At 41.1% G+C, this 17,794-nt stretch overlaps 1 protein-coding gene across 13 annotated transcripts in view; it reads left to right on the top strand.

The window, feature by feature from the left end:
- TRIT1 (tRNA isopentenyltransferase 1) overlaps positions 1-17,794 on the top strand; it is a 79,643-nt gene that overhangs the window by 287 nt on the left and 61,562 nt on the right. For 4 of the 13 annotated variants that reach the window (XM_070260324.1, XM_070260325.1, XM_023632706.2 and 1 more), the window contains exon 2: positions 4,752-4,825. The exons of the other annotated variants lie outside the window; for them this stretch is intronic. The gene's annotated coding sequence lies outside the window, so the exon portion shown is untranslated. The remainder of the gene's footprint in view (positions 1-4,751; positions 4,826-17,794) is intronic. 13 annotated transcript variants of the gene reach the window in all.

Here is a 17,794-nt window from a genome sequence, read left to right on the forward strand (position 1 = left end):
GGCCGAGCGGATACTCTGTCGCAGGGTGGTAGTGGGTGAACCCCGAGGCTTGTGGGGCGGGGGGGGGGTGGGGGGTGAAAGGAGTCTATAATTACTAGGCGCCCACCAAATGCCAGACATAGTGCCAGGTGTTTCACTTTATCATCTCATTTACTTCTCAGCACATTACTGTTTGTTAGGTACTGTTATTATCTCCATTTACGGATGAGGGAATTCGCCTGGGGAGGTGAAATGACTTTCTCCGTGTCACATAGCGCACAAGTGGAAGAGATGGTATTTGAATCTGTAAGGTTGACATATAGGCGTCCAATAAATACCTTTTAAGTGAAAATTATTCTAGAGCTTTTACTCTTTAGAGTGACCCCGCGACACCAGGGTAAATCAGTTACCAGCTATCAGTGTCTGCTGAGGGAATGGAACAGGGTGGATAGTCAGGAGACCTAGATTCTGGTTCCGAATCTGCCATCGGCCACGTGACCTTAACAATGTCGTTTTTTGGATGTCGTTTTATATATCTGTAAAGTGGAGAAAATGCCACCTACCTGTGGTGCTTAATGATTGAGATCATGAGTGTTAAGAGTGAAGAGCAGGGTGACCTGTCCTGAAGAAGGCACTTGGTAAATGCTTGTTGAAGCTGAGATTTTTAACCTACTGGCTGATGGGAGTCGAGGAGTCTTTGTCCTCTTCCTTGAGTCAGAGGGAGGCCCGGAAGAGTGTAGTACATGTCGCACCTGAAAGCATTTGTGCTTGGATTGAGAGTGGGTGACATTTGGGGTCAATCTCTAATGGAGGAATTAGAGGTGCTATTTGTTGACGAGTATTTACAGTTACGAGTTTTCACAGAGTGGGTGAGATGCTTGACGTGAAGTGCCTTGTGCTGAACCTGGTACCTGATGGGTACTCAGCAAGAGGGGGCAGTCCTTGTCCCCACTGCACCCCCATAAGCCTCCAGGCATGGTTTCTACCCTTAGTTCAGTTGGGGTGATAGGATTGTCAACACATGTGAAATGTTTAGGATAATTCAACAAATATTTGTTTGCAGTCTACTTTGTGCCAGCTTCGAGAGAGATCCTTTAGCTCACATCCCGGCCCTGTCTTTTCTGATATGTGACTTCAGCCTAACCTCTTTGTGCCATTGTTTTTTCTTCTGTAAAATAGGAAGAATAATGTCAATAACGCGACATTATTGTGATGATTGAATGAGATAAAGTATGTAAAGCACTTAATACAACATATGGCACATAGTAAGTGCTAAAAATATGGTAGGTGCTATTTCTGGAAGGCCCTTTTGAAGGGACAAAACCATAATCCCTGTCCTCAAGGAGTTTTAGTCCTGCTAAAGAGGAAACAAGGCAGAGTTAGTAAGTGTTGGGACTGAGATATTAATGATGCTTTGCAAGGTGGACGAAGTGGAGAGGAGAGAGACTACGGGTGTTAGATTTTATGATAAACCATAGGATTTGTGAGAAGGGAGAAATCAGTGAAGGCTGGTATAGTCCTGGAAAATTCTGTGAAAAGAATTTACTGAGAACACTTTCCTGACAAGGACTATGTTGGTATGTGGGGAAGAGGGGGCATCAGGGAGCAATGGTGTGTTATTCTAAATAGGATGGTCAGAGAAGAAAGAAGAAAAGGTATTATATCAAAGGAAGGAACATGGATGAAGCTTTAGAAGGTGAATGGGCATAGTGTGCGTGTAGGACTGTGAAAGGAGACTGTTCAGTAGATGTCGTAGGTATTGTGGAATGGGGGGTGAGTAACATGGCGAAGGCAGTGTGTAAGAAGCATTTGTGAGCAGTAGGCATGATGAATTGGATTTGGGGGTGGGAGGGGCATACAAAAAAACAGCCAAGTATGATGTAATGATTGCTCTTTGGCCTGGCACCTCAGAGACTTGAGTAATTTGGCCTTAGTAAGATGGAATTACACTGATGATATCTACGGTCCATTCCAGTCTTAATGTTTTATAATTTCTGTAATTCTGGGCTGATGTGTTATTAGGAATGGAGGGGAAGAGAACCATGTAGCATTTTGAAGGTAGCGTCTTGTTACAGTATGAGTTGGTCACTGATTGGAGAAAGACGAGAATAATGCACGCAGTGTGATTCAGGATTCGGGTTTGTGTGCCTGCGAGAGTATGGTGAGCCTGGGAGTCAGGAAGACCTAGCAGGGCACAGTGGGGGGGGTAACAGGACACGCCAGGGGAAAGCCTAGTGGATGTGTGGACAACGCAGCAGGTATGATCCCGCTGTAGGGCTTTTGTACTTGTTCCCTCTGCCTGGTGGAGCCTCTTCCCCTACATTACCGTGTGGCTCACTTCCCCTCTTCTTTAGGTCTTGGCTCAGATGTCACCTTTTTGAGGCCTTCTCTGACCATCCTATTTAGAATAACACACCATTGCTCCCTGATGCCCCCTCTTCCCCACATACCAACATAGTCCTTGTCAGGAAAGTGTTCTCAGTAAATCATCTTAATTTTACATCTTTTTTTTTTTTTTTGAGGAAGATTAGCCCTGAGCTAACATCTGCTGCCAATCCTCCTCTTTTTGCTGAGGAAGGCTGGCCCTGAGCTAACATCTGTGCCCATCTTCCTCTACTTTATATGTGGGATGCCTGCCACAGCATGGTTTTCCAAGCGGTGCCATGTCTGCACCCAGGATCTGAACCGGTGAACCCCAGGCCGCCGAAGCAGAACGTGCGAACTTAACTGCTGTGCCACGAGGCTGGCCCCTACATCTTTTTAAAATAAGTTAGTGGGTTCTGGCAGTGAGGATTGGGTGTAGCTCTGTAATTGCCATTATCCGTTTCTCAGAAATGTTTCTTTGCTCATAGCTCTGTACCATAAGGTTGCGGTTGCTAGCGGTCTTGCTGGCTGTAAGATAGGCCATGTCGGTAGGACACTTTGCGCCTTATATAGTGCTGATGATATGGTAGAGCCCTAATATTTGATGGAATATTTGTTGACCTGCCTTATTAAAATGGCACCTCTTGATCCATTTAGATTCTTTCTGTGGTTATAAGTAACTAGAATACAAAGAATTAAATTTCTTTCATCCCTGGGATGCTGTGAGGATTAATTAACATATGAAAAACAGTTTCAGGATTATTGAGCTTTCTGAACTGGCTATAGGTTGTATTTAATTTTGATTATACTTGGAGTATTTGTAACATTTCCTCTTGGTCCCCATTCGAAAACTTTGACCTTTGGTTTTACTTTTCAGTCTAAATACTGAAATAAAGTGTCTCTGCCCCATTCACTGTGGGTATGCACAATTCTTCCTTTCTAACCTTTGCTCACCATGCTGCTGTTAGGATAGTGCTACTCTGCTTGTTTTTTAGCCAGTGGAAGGAGCTGATGCTTTTCAGTGACTTGAGGTTGACTCAGAAAATTTTGGGGCGGGCCGGCCCCATGGTTGAGTGGTTGAGTTCACGCGCTCCACTTCAGCGCCCCAGGGTTTTGCTGGTTCGGATCCTGGGCGCCGACCTAGCACCGCTCATCAGGCCATGCTGAAGCGGTGTCCCACATAGAAGAACTAGAAGGACCTACAACTAGAATATACAACTATGTACTGGGGGGCTTTGGGGAGAAGAAGAAAAAAATTTTTTTTGTAAGCGTGTGAAAAAAATGACGTTCTTAATGTTGGGATCACCAGCTCGTTGAAAGAACATTTTCAATCTCGAATAAATCCACAGGCAGAATAATAATAATTTAAATGTGTATAGCAGTATTTATAAAATGCATACATATGCTTTTTTATTCTCACAACAGCCTTGTAAGGAGGGTGTTATCATTTCACAGTTAAGGAAATAGACTCAAAGTCTTAGAGTAAGTAGCAGAACTGGAGTTGGCCATAGGTCTCTACTTTCCATGCCCGGTGCCTTATCCACTACACAAAGCCATCATCCCTTTCAGACGAGGCAGGAGCTGTGGGATTCAGTCATTTGAGAGTGTTTCTTGACTTGTATGCCACTCATCCTTCACAGGAGTGTGCTATGTTTTGATCAGAACATGAAGTGTATTTTAGGATTCCTGTTGTGAATCTTAGTGTGAATTCATGGTGATGTCTGTCTAGTGGAGTGTTGAGCTGAGTGGTGGCCACATGATGCACTGCTTAGGGGGATACATCTTGCTGCTGCTGAGAGATATAATTTAATGTCAATAATTTAATGATCCCAAAGGCAGAGAATGTGTATTGGAACAAAGGGGAAGCTTGGCCTTGTGGAGAGCCTAGACAGAGCAGTAAACTTCCCTGTTGTAACAGCCATGGACCAAAGGGTGACCAAATGGAAAGTGTGATAATTAGAATGTTTTTTCAGGTTTTGGGGTTGATCTTTTTAAAGACCAATATTTGCATTTTAGTGATCCCTTTTAGAATGCTTTCCAGAATTTTGTATTTCAGAAGTGTACTAGTAACTCAAAAAGGATTGTAAGGGGCCAGCCTCGTGGTGCAGCAGTTAAATGTGCACGTTGGGCTTCTCGGCGGCCCGGGGTTCGCCAGTTCGGATCCCAGGTGCGGACATGGCACTGCTTGGTACGCCATGTTGTGGTAGGCATCCCACATACAAAGTAGAGGAAGATGGGCACAGATGTTAGCTCAGTGCCAGTCTTCCTCAGGAAAAAGAGGAGGATTGGCAGCAGTTAGCTCAGGGCTAATCTTCCTAAAGAAAAAAAAATTGTAAAACTGCCTTAAATCTTAAATTGTCTTGTACCTCATACTTCTTTTGTCATCCCTTGTCCTACCTTAACTGCAGGATCATCCCAAGGCAACCCCTACCTGGGCAGTTCACATCAAGGGCAAGTGCTTGTTTTTGTAAACATTGAATAGGTAAGTGCTATAAGTATTGAGGTAGCTTCTTTGAGGTAAAACCACAACAGAGTGTTAAGGGCAGTATGTCCGGAATGATAATATTGTCATGGAGCCTGATAGATAATGACTTGCTTCTGTAGCCATGTAGCTTCTGAAGGTCTTGCCTGGTGTCTTGCTCCGCATTCTTCTGCGGCTTGTTGGTGGGAAGTCAGAACTCCCCTCTGAGGGACTGCTTGCAGAGGGACTCCTCCTGGGCGCTGCCGTGGATTTCTGCATGGCAGCTCTGCCAAAAGTGAGAAACAACGTTTGAACTTAATTTTCTGAGTTTCCCAAACCCCAGTTGCACAAATTTTAGAGACATAAATATTCTCAGTCAGCCAGTACGAGTCTGAATTCAAGGAGGGACAGGTAATACAATCCCTGTTTTCCAGGATGGAAAAACTGAGGTACAGAAAGATTAAAGAGCAGACTAGAGATCATGCTGCAAGACACTTGCACACCTGGGAACTGGATCTGGGCCTTCTAACCCACGTGTGGTGTCTGATATATCACAGGAAGATGATACTGAAGGTCATCTTTTCAGTCCGAGTCTTCTTGGCATGTGTATTCAAGGTACAATGCATCGCCTTCAGTGCCTGGATGAAACATTGTACTGAGAAACTTGAAGGCACTTGCCAAAAGATGTACAATGACTGCTTGGAAATACAGACTACCAACTATATGCCAAGAGAAAATAAACAAAGTGTTCTATTTGGGTTTATAGAGAGGAAGTATCTCTGATGCCTTAGTCTTCAAGGCCTGTGGAGAAGCAGTAGTCATACATAGGAGCACAGTTCCCTTTGTGTTTGTCTAAACCTACAAGAGGAGAAGCAAATGATTTTTGGCAGTCTGACTAGTAAGCAGCCTATGTGTCATTTAATAGATGTGGAATTCTGCATTCTTTTTGTCTGCTTTGGGACATAATTTAGGAGCCTTTTTTTTTTTTAACCAAAGGACTGTCTGTCTGATAGTGCCCAGAGGAGATGTGGGATGCACAGGGGAGGGGTATGAAGGAAGAGATGGGCTCGTGGATCACAGTGGCTTACTAGGACATGAAATAAAAGTCACAAAAACTGTTAACCAGGGCAGATGGGGGCTATGCAGAGGCTATTTGCCACAACTGGCAGTGGCAATCTTTTAAAAGGATTGAGCCTGACAGGAGGCTAAGAAGGAAATCTCCAAATTTTGGAGTCATCTAAGAAATATATATATGAATTTCTAGGTCCCTTGGGTCACCTCCATTGTGAGTGAATTTAGTTTCCCTTTGACTACAGTATTAAGCTTGGGTGGGTTATACACACACATTCACTTTTTTTGTAGCTATGGGAAGAACTTTGGAGTCACCTCCTGTGTTACAGAAGGAAAGAGAAGTGACTGCTGACCAAATGGGAAACCATAGGAAAGCACAGGTGTGATTTGCAGATTCAGATTTGTGAGGACGAGGTGCTGCCCTGATGCTTTGTGCCTGGAGCAGGATATTGAAACAGCTCCACTTCAAAAAGGAGTGTATATTTGAGGGATAAAAGATTTTTGGGATGTATAAGAATTCACCTGTGTGCTCTCTATGTACTCGAGGATGGCTTAACCAAATTGATTTTGGTTTCTTGTGTAGTTTGTTGAATTCTTTAGATAAATTTGAATGAGACCAGGATCCTGTTTGCCTCTTTGCTCTTTTGGGGCCTTTATTCTGAGCTGGAGCCTCATCATTGCTCCTGCTTCATTGTTTGTGGCAGCCAGAGTTCACGCTCTTACCATTGTACCATGAATAATAATAATAAATAGTAATACTGAAAATAATAACAATAACAATAATATATATGCCAGGCACTGTTCTAAAAGTTTGACATATATTATCTCATTTAATATCCTCACCACAACCTTATGAGGTAGGCACTATTGTTATTTCACCCCTACCAAAAATTACTTTCTTGAACCCTTATCTCTATTTTATTTGATGTTTTTTTCTCTACCTATTTGTTTATCCCTTCGTCTCCATCCCATTCTTTTCCTCTGTACCATTGTATACATTTTATCAGGCAGAGAAGGAAGAAGAGTATTCCTGACGAAAGAAGAGCATGAGCAAAGTAAAGGAATAGTAAAAGTGCATGCATGTTTTCCAGGAAGGACTAGCAACTATCTGGCATAGAGGATGCCTGAGGGACGGTAGTAGGAGGTGAAACTGAAAATACAGACCCTGGGACCAAACGGTGGAGGCCCTGGAAGTGCATGCCATGAGGGTTTGGGTTTTAACCAGGGAAGTGACAGTAAATCTGTTTCATGAGGTAACTCTGATGGCTGGTGGAGAGTGAGTGAGAGAGGGGTAAACAGCCTAGGATTCTGTTACATTAGCCTCGGTGAGAGGGTTCTGAGTTGGCCTCTGGCAGGGGAAAAGAGGTAACCACTTTGACATTTTGGAGACAGAATAGGATTTTGGTTATTGAATTGGAAGCATTGTGAGAAAAAATGATGGAGAACAAAGCCTTTTGTGTTTTGAAAAAGGGAGACATGCTTTTTGAAAAAAGTCCAGATAACATAGAAAAGTACAAAGGAAATATCACCATAGACTTAGCAACCAGAGATGACATTTTAACATTTTGGTACACATGCTTCCAGATATTTGTCTGTGTATTTATCCACATGTGTATATGTGTTTTTTCCCAATTTTTTTAAATTGTAAAAATACACATAACATAAAATTTACCATCCTAAGCATTTTTAAGTGTATAGTTCAGAAATGTATAGTTCAGTGGTGTTAAATATGTTCGTAATGTTGTGTAACCACCTTCACCATTTTTTCATCTTGTAACTCTTTTCATCTCGTAAAACTGAAGCTGTATTCATTAAACAGTAACTCCTCATTTCTCGGTCCTCCCAGCCCTTGGCAACCACCATTCTACTTTCTATACCTATGATTTTGACCACTCTTAAGTACCTCCTATAAGTGGAATCGTACAGTATTTGTTGTTTGTGACTCGCTTACTTCACTTAGCATAATGTCCTCAAGGTTCATCCATGTTTACAATCATGCACCACATCACGACATTTTGGTCAAGGATGGACTGCATATAGGATGGTGGTCCCATAAGATTAGTACCATATAGCCTAACTGTGTAGTAGGCTAAAAAATCTAGGTTTGTGTGAGTACACTCCATGATGTCCGCACGATGACAGAATTGCCTAACGATGTATTTCTCAGAACGTGTCCCCGTCGTTAAGCGAAGCATGACTGTATATATTTTTACATAAATTGACTCATACATTTCATGCTATTCTGTATCCTCCTTTTTTTCCTCTTAACAATGTGTTATGGATATCTTTATGTGGTACTGGATATAACTCTACATCAGTGGTCTCAATCTGGGGTAATTTTTACCCCCAGGGGACATTTGGCAATCTCTGGAGACATTTTTGGTTGTAACAACTGGGGAAGTGGGTTCCTGGCATCTAGTGGGTAGAGACCAGGAATGCTGCTGATCATCCTACTATGCATAAAACAGCCCCTCACAACAAAGAATTATCTGGTTCAAAATAATCAATATGTTGTACTGAGGTTGAGAAACTGTTCTACGTTATTGTTGTTGTTTTGAATTTTGAAGTAATTGTAGATTTACCCAAGAGTTTCAAAGATACTGCATAGAGAGAGTTCCTTTCACCCAGCTTCTCCTAAAATTAACATCTTACATCATCATGGTACATTTATCAGCACTAATAAATTGACATAGGTGTAATATGTTAACTGAACTGTAGACTTTATTTGAATTTCACCAGTTTTTCTAGTTTTGTCTCCCTTCGGTTTCAGGATCCAATCTAGGAGACTATATTGCATTTAGTCATCATGTCTCCTTAGTCTCCTCCAATCTGTGACAGTTTCTCAGTCTGTCTTCGTCTTTCATGACTTTGATACTTTTGAAGGGTACTGGTCAGCTATTTTGTAGAATGTCTCTTAATTTGGGTTTGTCTGATGGTTTCTCAGGATTAGACTGGCGTTAGGGATTTTGGGAAAGCATACCACAGAGGTGAAGTACCCTTCTCATTGCATCATGTCAGAGTATATCAGCATGATATCATAATATCAACATGAGTTATTTCTGGTGATGTTAACCTTGATCATTTGGTTTAGGTTGTGTCTGCCAGATTCCTCTACTGTAAAGTCAAAATTTTTTCCTTTCTGTACTCTATTTGTTAGAAAAGAGTTGCTAAGCGTAGCCCACTTTGAAGGGAAGGGGATTTAAGCTCCATCTCCTGGAGGGAGGAATAGCAAAGAATTTGTGAGCATATGTTAAAAGCACCACAGTAATTAATAAATACTTTAGGGGAGATACTTTGAGGTAATGCAGATATCCTGTTTCTCCTTAAAGTTTCACCCACTAATTCTAGTGTTTATCAGTAGATCTTTCCTGCTGCAATTACTGTCATAATTTCCTTCATTCCTTCTGCTCTTATTAATTGAAATTCTTTTGCCAAGAAGATTTATCCTTTCTCCCCTATTTATTTACATCATTTACTTACATCAGTTTGGATATTTATTTCATTCCTTGGGTTATAATCTAGTACTAAGTTATTTATTTTGTTGCTCAAATTATTCCAACTTTGGTTATTGGGTGCTCTTTCATGTTCTTTGTGTCCTATGGCATGCCTCCATGTTTGTTTGTTTGTTTGTTTAGCATTTGCTTCCTTTCTGGTACTAGAAGATGCTCCCAGCTTACAATGTCTTCCCTCAGCCCTGGAGACAGCCGATTTTCCAAGGAGCGCTTGTTCTTTTTATTGGTGAATGGTATTTAGAAACCATCAGATCTGGGTGCTTAGGGGTGTTTGTTGCTTCTGGGATGTCATTGCTTCTAGTCCCTTAAGTGGAAAGAGCCGGGAAACATGTATCTATACTAATCCATGTATACACAAATGTCTAGATTTACTTCTGTATCTGCCTAGATATTTTAAAATAAACATGAGTTTATACTGCTAACTCTGGCTCTACTCTGGTACCACAGGGTTCATTCTAGTCCTTCCCCTTTGCTTGTTTGTGATTTCTTTCTCTGAGTAAGAAATCTGGCTCTTGTTGTCTACAGTGTAGATAATTATTTGTGTAAAGTGTAAAGTAGTTTCAGTAGTTACTTCTGTGAGAAACCAATTTACTAGCTAGAGTATAATGTTTGTATACAGTTCTTGTTGTTCATTTTAGCCTGTAGTATCCAGTTAAAACATTGTTTTACAAAGTTACTTAGGTCAGCTCCTTTTTTCCCCCTCCCCCCTTCAGTGAGGTTATGTCATACATTTGTAATACAGTTACATTCATTTGTTGCAGTCTGCATTCTATCCTGGGTTCCCCAGACATCATTTTTTAAATTCATTCTTTCTTTTATTTTTTTATCTTCTCCCCTAAACCCCCCAGTACATCGTTGTATATTCTAGTTGTAGGTCCTTCTGGCTCTGCTATGTGGGACGCTGCCTCAGCATGGCCTGATGAGCAGTGTTAGGTCCGTGCCCAGGATCAGAACTGGTGAAACCCTGGACTGCCAAAGCAGAGTGTGCGAACTTAACCACTCGGCCACAGGACGGCCCCAGACATTTCTTTTTAAAATTTGGGTACAGTGAAGTGCATTCTTTGTTGTGTATAGTTCTTTGGGTTTTGACAAATGCAGAGTCAGAAATCTACCATCACAGTACTGTACTGAACAGTTCCATCACTCTAAAAATAGCCTTGTGTCACCTCTTTGTAGTCAACTCCTCTACCTGCCCCAACTTTTGGCAACCACTAATCTATTTTCCATCCCTATAGTTTTGCCTTTTCCATAATGTGATATACATGGAGCCGAACAACAGGCAGCCTTTGGTGTTTGACTTTTTTCACTTAGCAAAATATATTTAAAATTCTTCCATGTTGTGGCATGAGTCCATAACTCTATTCCGTCATGTGGATGTACCATAGTATATCCATTCACCTGTGAAAGGACATCTGGGTTTCCAGTTTTTAGCAATTATAAAGAAAGCTATTACAAACATTCATGTACAGTGTGGTTTAACTTTATAGGATTGATTTAACTTTGTAGGAAACTACAAAACTGTTTTCCAGAATGGCTGTACCATTTTTGCAATCCTACCAGCTGTGAATGAAAATTTCTGTTCCTCTGTATTCTCTCCAGCATTTGGTGTATATTGTCTTTTTTTTTTTTTTTTTTTAAGATTGGCACCTGAGCTAACAACTGTTGCCAATCTTTTTTTTTTTTTTTTTTTTTTTGAGGAGGATTAGCCCTGAGCTAACTACTGCCAGTCCTCCTCTTTTTTTTTGCTGAGGAAGCCTGGCCCTGAGCTAACATCCATGCCCATCTTCCTCCACTTTATATGTGGGACGCCTATCACAGCATGGCGTGCCAAGCGGTGCCATGTCTGCACCCGGGATCCAAACCAGCAAACCCCGGGCCACCGAGAAGCAGAACCTGCGTACTTAACTGCGCCACTTAAGCTGTGCACTTAAGCTGTGCCACTGGGCTGGCCCCTTTTTTTCTTAATTCTTCTCCCCAAAGCCCCCCAGTACATAGTTGTATATTCTAGTTGTGAGTGCCTCTGGTTGTGCTATGTGGAATGCCACCTCAGCATGGCCTGACAAGCGGTGCCATGTCCATTTCTAGGATCCGAACTGGCAAAACCCTGGGCCACTGAAGCAGAGCACGCGAACTCAACTACTTAGCCACAGGCCGGCCCCTATATTCTCTTTTTGAAAAATTTTTTAGCAATTCTAATAGGGGTGTACTGGTATCTCATGGTGGTTAATTTACATTTCCCTAAAGACCAATGATATTGAGCACCTTTTCATATGCTTATTTGCCATCTGTGTATCTTTGGTGAAATGCCTATCAGATCTTTTGAGGGGAGATGTTTGTCTTATTGTTGAATTTTAAGAGTTCTTTATATATTCTGGGTATAAATCCTCTATCAGATATATTATTCACAAATATTTTCTCCTACTCTGTGGCTTATTTTTCCATTCTCTTTACAGTGTCGTTTAGAGAACAAAAGTTTTAAATTTTCGTAAAATCCAATTTATCTCTTGCCAAACCCAAAGTCATGCAGATTTTCTCCAGTTTTTTTAAAAGTTTTATAGCTTTGCATTTTGCATTTAGGTCTGTGATCTGTTTTGAGTGAATTTTTGTATAAGATGTGAGATATATTTGGATGTCCAGGTGCACCGGCACTGGTTTTTTTTTTTTTAAATTTTTATTTATTAAATTTTTTTTTTTAAAGATTTTATTTTATCCTTTTTCTCCCCAAAGCCCCCCGGTACATAGTTGTATATTCTTCGTTGTGGGTCCTTCTAGTTGTGGCATGTGGGACGCTGCCTCAGCGTGGTTTGATGAACAGTGCCATGTCCGCGCCCAAGAGTCAAACCAGCGAAACACTGGGCCACCTGCAGCGGAGCGCGCAAACTTAACCACTCGGCCACGGGGCCATCCCCCTGGCACTGTTTTTGAAAGGCTCTCCTTTCTCCATTTAATTGCCTTTGCACCTTTGTCAAAAACCAGTTGACTCGATGTGTGTGGGTCTGTTTCTCGGGTCTCCATTCTGTTCCATTGATTCTTGTGTCTGTTCTTTTGCCAATATCACATCGTCTTGATTACTGTAGCTTTATAATAAGGCTTGAAATTGTATAGTGTAAACTCTCCAACTTTGTACATTATTGTTTTTAATCTCTGTGTAGTATTCCATTTTATAGGTGTATCATAATTTACTTACCCAGGGTTCTACTGAAGGACATTTAGAGGGTTAAGTTTTTGGCTATAATAAATGATGTTGAGATGAAGATCTTTGCACATACATCTCTTTGCACTTGTGTGGCTCTCTCTTCAGGGTAAATCCCTACAATGGGATTACTGGATAAGAGGATGTACGTATTACTTTTTTCTTTTTCTTCCAATTTTCTAAGAGCTTTATTAGAGGATATGCTTATTATTTTTCTTATTGAGGTGAAATTCATATAACATTAACCATTTTAGAGTGAACAGTTCAGGGGCATTTAGTACACTCACAGTGTTGTATTGCCACTACCTCCGTCTAGTTCCAAAACATTTCCATCACCCCCAGAGAAAACCCTGTACCCAGTTACTCTTCGTTTCTTTAATCAGTTATTCTCAAGGCTGGCCCGGTTGCCTAGTGGTTAAGTTCACATGCTCTGCTTTGGCAGCCCACGGTTCACAGGTTCAGATCCCAGGCACAGACCTAGCACAGATCATCAAGCCTTGCTGTGGCAGCATCCCACATAGAAAATAGAGGAAGATTGGCACAGAAGTTAGCTTAGTAATGATCTTCCTTAAGCAAAAAGAGGAAGATTGGCAACGGATGTTAGCTCAGGGCCAATCTTCCTCACCAAAAACAAAACAATACACACACCCAGTTATTCTCTCTTTCCCCTTCCTCCTAGCCCCTGGCAAGCACCAGTCTGCCTTCTCTCTCTGTAGATTTTACTTATTCTGGATATTTCATATAAATGGGATCATACGATATGTGACCTTTATGTCTGGCTTCTTTCACTTAGATTAGTTGTAGCATGTGTTTTTATGTTTCAATATTCCATTGTATTATGGATCACTAAGTGTCCATTTACTGATGAACATTAGTACCTTTAGGCTGTTGTGAATAGTGCTGTGAGCATGTGTGTACATATATTTGTTCGAGTACCTGTTTTCAATTATTTTGAGTATATACCTTGGAGTGGAATTCTGGGTCGTATGGTAATTCTATGTTTAACTTTTATGGAATTACCAATCTGTTTTACACAGCGGCTGTACCATTTTACATTCCCACCAGCAATGTCTGTGGGTACCAATTTCTCCACATCTTCTCCAACACTTGTTATTTTCCACTTTTTATTGTAGCCATCTTAGTGAGTGTGAAAGTGGTATATCATTGTGGTTTTGATTTCCATTCCCTAATGACTGATGTTGTTTGGCAGCTTTTCATGTGTTTGTTGGCCATTTGTATATCTTCTTTGGAGACATGTCTATTCAGGTCCTTTGCTCATTTTTAAGTTGGGTTGGTTGTGTTTTCGTTGTTGAGTTGCACACATTACATTTTGGTACATATTGCCAGACTGCTTTCAAGAAAGTTTGTACCAGTGGTATGTCTGTTTCCCTCACCCTTGCAGTTCTGTGTATTAGTTATGTTTTTCTTGTTGTCAATCTGATAAGCAAGAAATAGATTTCATTTTAATTTCATTTCTTAGGTTAATTGTCTTTTCAAGGACGCATTGGCCATTTGTGTTTTTCTTTTCTTTTTTTTTTTTAAAGATTTTATTTTTTTCATTTTTCTCCCCAAAGCCCCCCGGTGCATAGTTATATATTCTTCGTTGTGGGTCCTTCTAGTTGTGGCATGTGGGACGCTGCCTCAGCATGATTTGATGAGCAGTGCCATGTCCACGCCCAGGATTCGAACCAACAAAACACTGGGCCGCCTGCAGCGGAGCTTGGGAACTTAACCACTCGGCCACGGGGCCAGCCCCTGTGTTTTTCTTTCTTGAATTTCCTGTTCGTACCTGTTATGCCCACTTCTCTATAATGGTTTTGATTTTTGTGTTTATTGATTTGTAGGAGCTCTTTGTGTGTTGCGAGTTTTAACTCCCTGTACAGTCTCATGTGTTGGAATTTTTTTTTTTGTTCCCTAAAGATTGGCACCTGGCCTGATGAGCAGTGCCATGTCTGTGCCCAGGATCAGAACCAGCAAAACCCTGGGCTTACCGAAGGAGAGCATGTGAACTCAACCACTCGGCCACGGGATTGGCCCCTGGAAATATTTTTTCAGTTAGTCGTTTGTCTTTTGACTTTGACGGTTTTTTGTGTGTTTTTTTGCCGTATTAAGGTTTTAAATTTGTATATTGTACACTTTTAAGGAGTACAATTACTTTTAACATAAAGTTACTTTTAACATTCTTTTAAAAAGAATTCATGTCTGAAGTTTATAATCCATTAAAATGTTGGAATTTACAGATGTGAATAAAAAATATCTTAGGGGGCGGCCCCGTGGCCCAGTGGTTAAGCTCAAGCGCTCCACTTCGGTGGCCCAAGGTTTCACCGGTTTGGATCCTGGGCACAGACATGGCACTGCTCGTCAGGCCATGCTGAGACAGCACTCCACATAGCACAACCAGAAGGACCTACAACTGGAATATACAACTATGTACTGGGGTGTCTTGGGGAGAAGAAGAAGAAAAAAAAAGATTGGCAACAAATGTTAGCTCAGGTGCCAATCTTTAAAAAAAAAGTCTTTTATTCTCTAACATAGATAAAGATATACCCAGGGCCTCCTTGCCTTCGCTGTACCTGTAGCTCTTCTCTTGGAGTCCCCTACACAGATGTGTAGGTAATTGCAGATGAAATATGGGATCTTGCCTTGTCCAGGCTTTCTTAAGTCTGGATACGTTTGGTTAGCTATTCAGTCACTTTCCTTGCTCTCGTTTTTTTTTGGTTTACATCTTGCTGCCTAGCACAATACTAATAACAGTGGTTCTCACCCCAGCTGTACATTGGAATCACCTGGAGAACATTAAGAAATACTAATCCTTAGGCTTATAGTATTCAGCAAATATCTGTTGGTTAGAATAGGACACTTTGCCTAATTTCTTCAGATGCCAGTATTCTTTCCTAATTTATAGCCCATCTTTACTGTAAGGTCTTCATTTAGCCTGTTCAGCCTGTTAGGCAGTTTTATTTACTGGAAAACTGGGTTTGAGAACCAGCTTTGCCAATAACTCACTGTACGTATAACCTTGGACAAGTTAGTGCCCCTTTCTGGGCTTTAGTTTCCTCTTTGGATACTGTACTGGGGGGGAAACTGTTGGGATTAGATCAGGGAGTGGCAGACTTTCTCTGTTAAGGTCCAGATAGTAAATATTTTAGTCTTTCTGGACCATAGTGTCTGTCTGTCACAGTTCTAAAGCTCCTTTCAGCTCTGGTATTTTGTGGTTCTCTTCCTTCAAACCCTAGCCAGGAAGCTCACCTTGAAGAGCCAAGGAAAATCTTGTTTAACCACCACCAATTAAATATAGATAATATCAAGCACTTATAAGAGTGCTTGCCATCTGTGTGGCACTACTCTAAACATTTTACATATATTAACTCTAATCTTCAGAATAACCCAGTGAGGAGTGTAGGTGCTATTATTATTCCCATTTTACAGATAAGGAAACTTGAGGCAAAGAAAAATTAGATGCTTAACCTGCCAAATGAAAGCTACAGCTGGACAGTAGGCCAGAATTTGAACCCAGGCATTCTGCCTTCATTATGCTCTCCTGCCTCTCCCCAGCTGAAACTTACACCTCCAAATGATGGAGTGCCTCAGCTACTGTATTCTGTCATAGGTATCCTAAGAAATGTCTCACTGAAACCATCAAAAGGGAGCTGATCTTGAGGCTGTAAAGATGGCCACAGAATGGAGCTTTTTAAATTAATTTTGTTTTCTCAAATGAGCCCTTTTGTTTCTGTCTCGGCATTACAGCCACATGACATTGTCTGTGTGTCTATTTCTAGCTTTCTATCACACTTCCTCTTGAGAACTTTGAAGGGGTTCAGTGTATGGTAGCTGTCTTCTCAGCTTCTGGAATTTAATTTCACCCTAATAGAAATTTATTACTTCAAGCAAGCAAACAGACCAGAGTCAAATGGGCATAAAAATTCTACTGGTAAGAGGCAGCAGAAATAGCTTGGTTTATAAGCAGAGCATCTAGGCTTTAGTTCTGTCTCTACTACTAGCCAATTATATGAGGCTCTCTGAGCCTCAGTATTCTCAAGTATGACATTTCAGGTGATTGAACTGGATGGGTGATCTCTGAATTTCCTTATATCCATACTTCGTTAGGATTTGCAGGTGGACTTCTCAGCAGCCACTGCAAAGGCTCTGCATTGCAAAGTTTCTCATGTCTTAACTTAGAAGTATTCACCAATTTTGCATTCTCTGCCCTAGTCTGTCTGTCTGTGTTTATTTTTTTGCTGAGGAAGATTTGCCCTGAGCTAACATCCACTGCCAATCTTCCTCTTTTTGTATGTGAGCTGCCACCACAGCATGGCCACTGACAGACAAGTGGTGTAGGTCTGTGCCTGGGAACTACTGAACCCAGGCTACCAAAGTTGCCGAATCTAACGACTAGGCAACCAGAGGTGGCCCTCTGTATTTATTTAGATGTAAAAATGTTTCAGATTCTTTTTACCAGTTGGTAAGATTGATGCTCCAGGAGAACGCATCATATACATGTTACATATGCACTTCTCAGTTTGAGAAGCATGGCCTTATATTATGATTCTAGTCCCTTTTCCTTTAAAGAGAGATAGCCATAGGAAGAGTAAAAGCCATGATCTGCACTTTGAATTCCAAACCACCCCTCACCAGACTGACTGAACAGGTCAGGTGCAGGTTCTCCTGCTTTCTGAGCATCTTAATCTGTCTGATTTATTCAGCATGTCTGCTGTTGACTTTCTGCCAACAAAGCTAAAAGGAGTAGTTGCCTGCCATGATGTTCCTGCAGCTAATTCATTCTTTCTAACCTAGTAAAGTGTCAATTTATATAAAAAAAAAAAAAATCACCTTTTATTAAGAAAGAAAAGTTAGGCAGGAGACTGACCTCTTCCCTACTCTTCGACATCTCTTCAGTTGAATAATCAAATTCAAATTCTAATTCCTTTAATCAAAAAGGAAAATCAACTTTCTGGTGAGTGCCAACGTCCTTTAAAAAAGTAATTTTTCCTTTCACCTTCCTATGCCAAAACTCTTTTTCTGAAGCTTGGACTATTAGAATTAGATGGGATGTTAGATGTGAGGAACTTGAGGTTCCAGGAGAGAAAGCTGACTTCTCAAAGTCACAAAGCTGATTTGTACTGAACAGAGATTAGCAACATAGTAGGAAAAGAACTCTGTGAAGTCAGAAGACATGGATTCAAAGTTTGCCCTCTGCCACTAACTAGCTGTGTG

Source organism: Equus caballus, chromosome 2, assembly GCF_041296265.1.
Source record: "Equus caballus isolate H_3958 breed thoroughbred chromosome 2, TB-T2T, whole genome shotgun sequence".
Taxonomy (NCBI): Eukaryota; Metazoa; Chordata; class Mammalia; order Perissodactyla; family Equidae; genus Equus; species Equus caballus.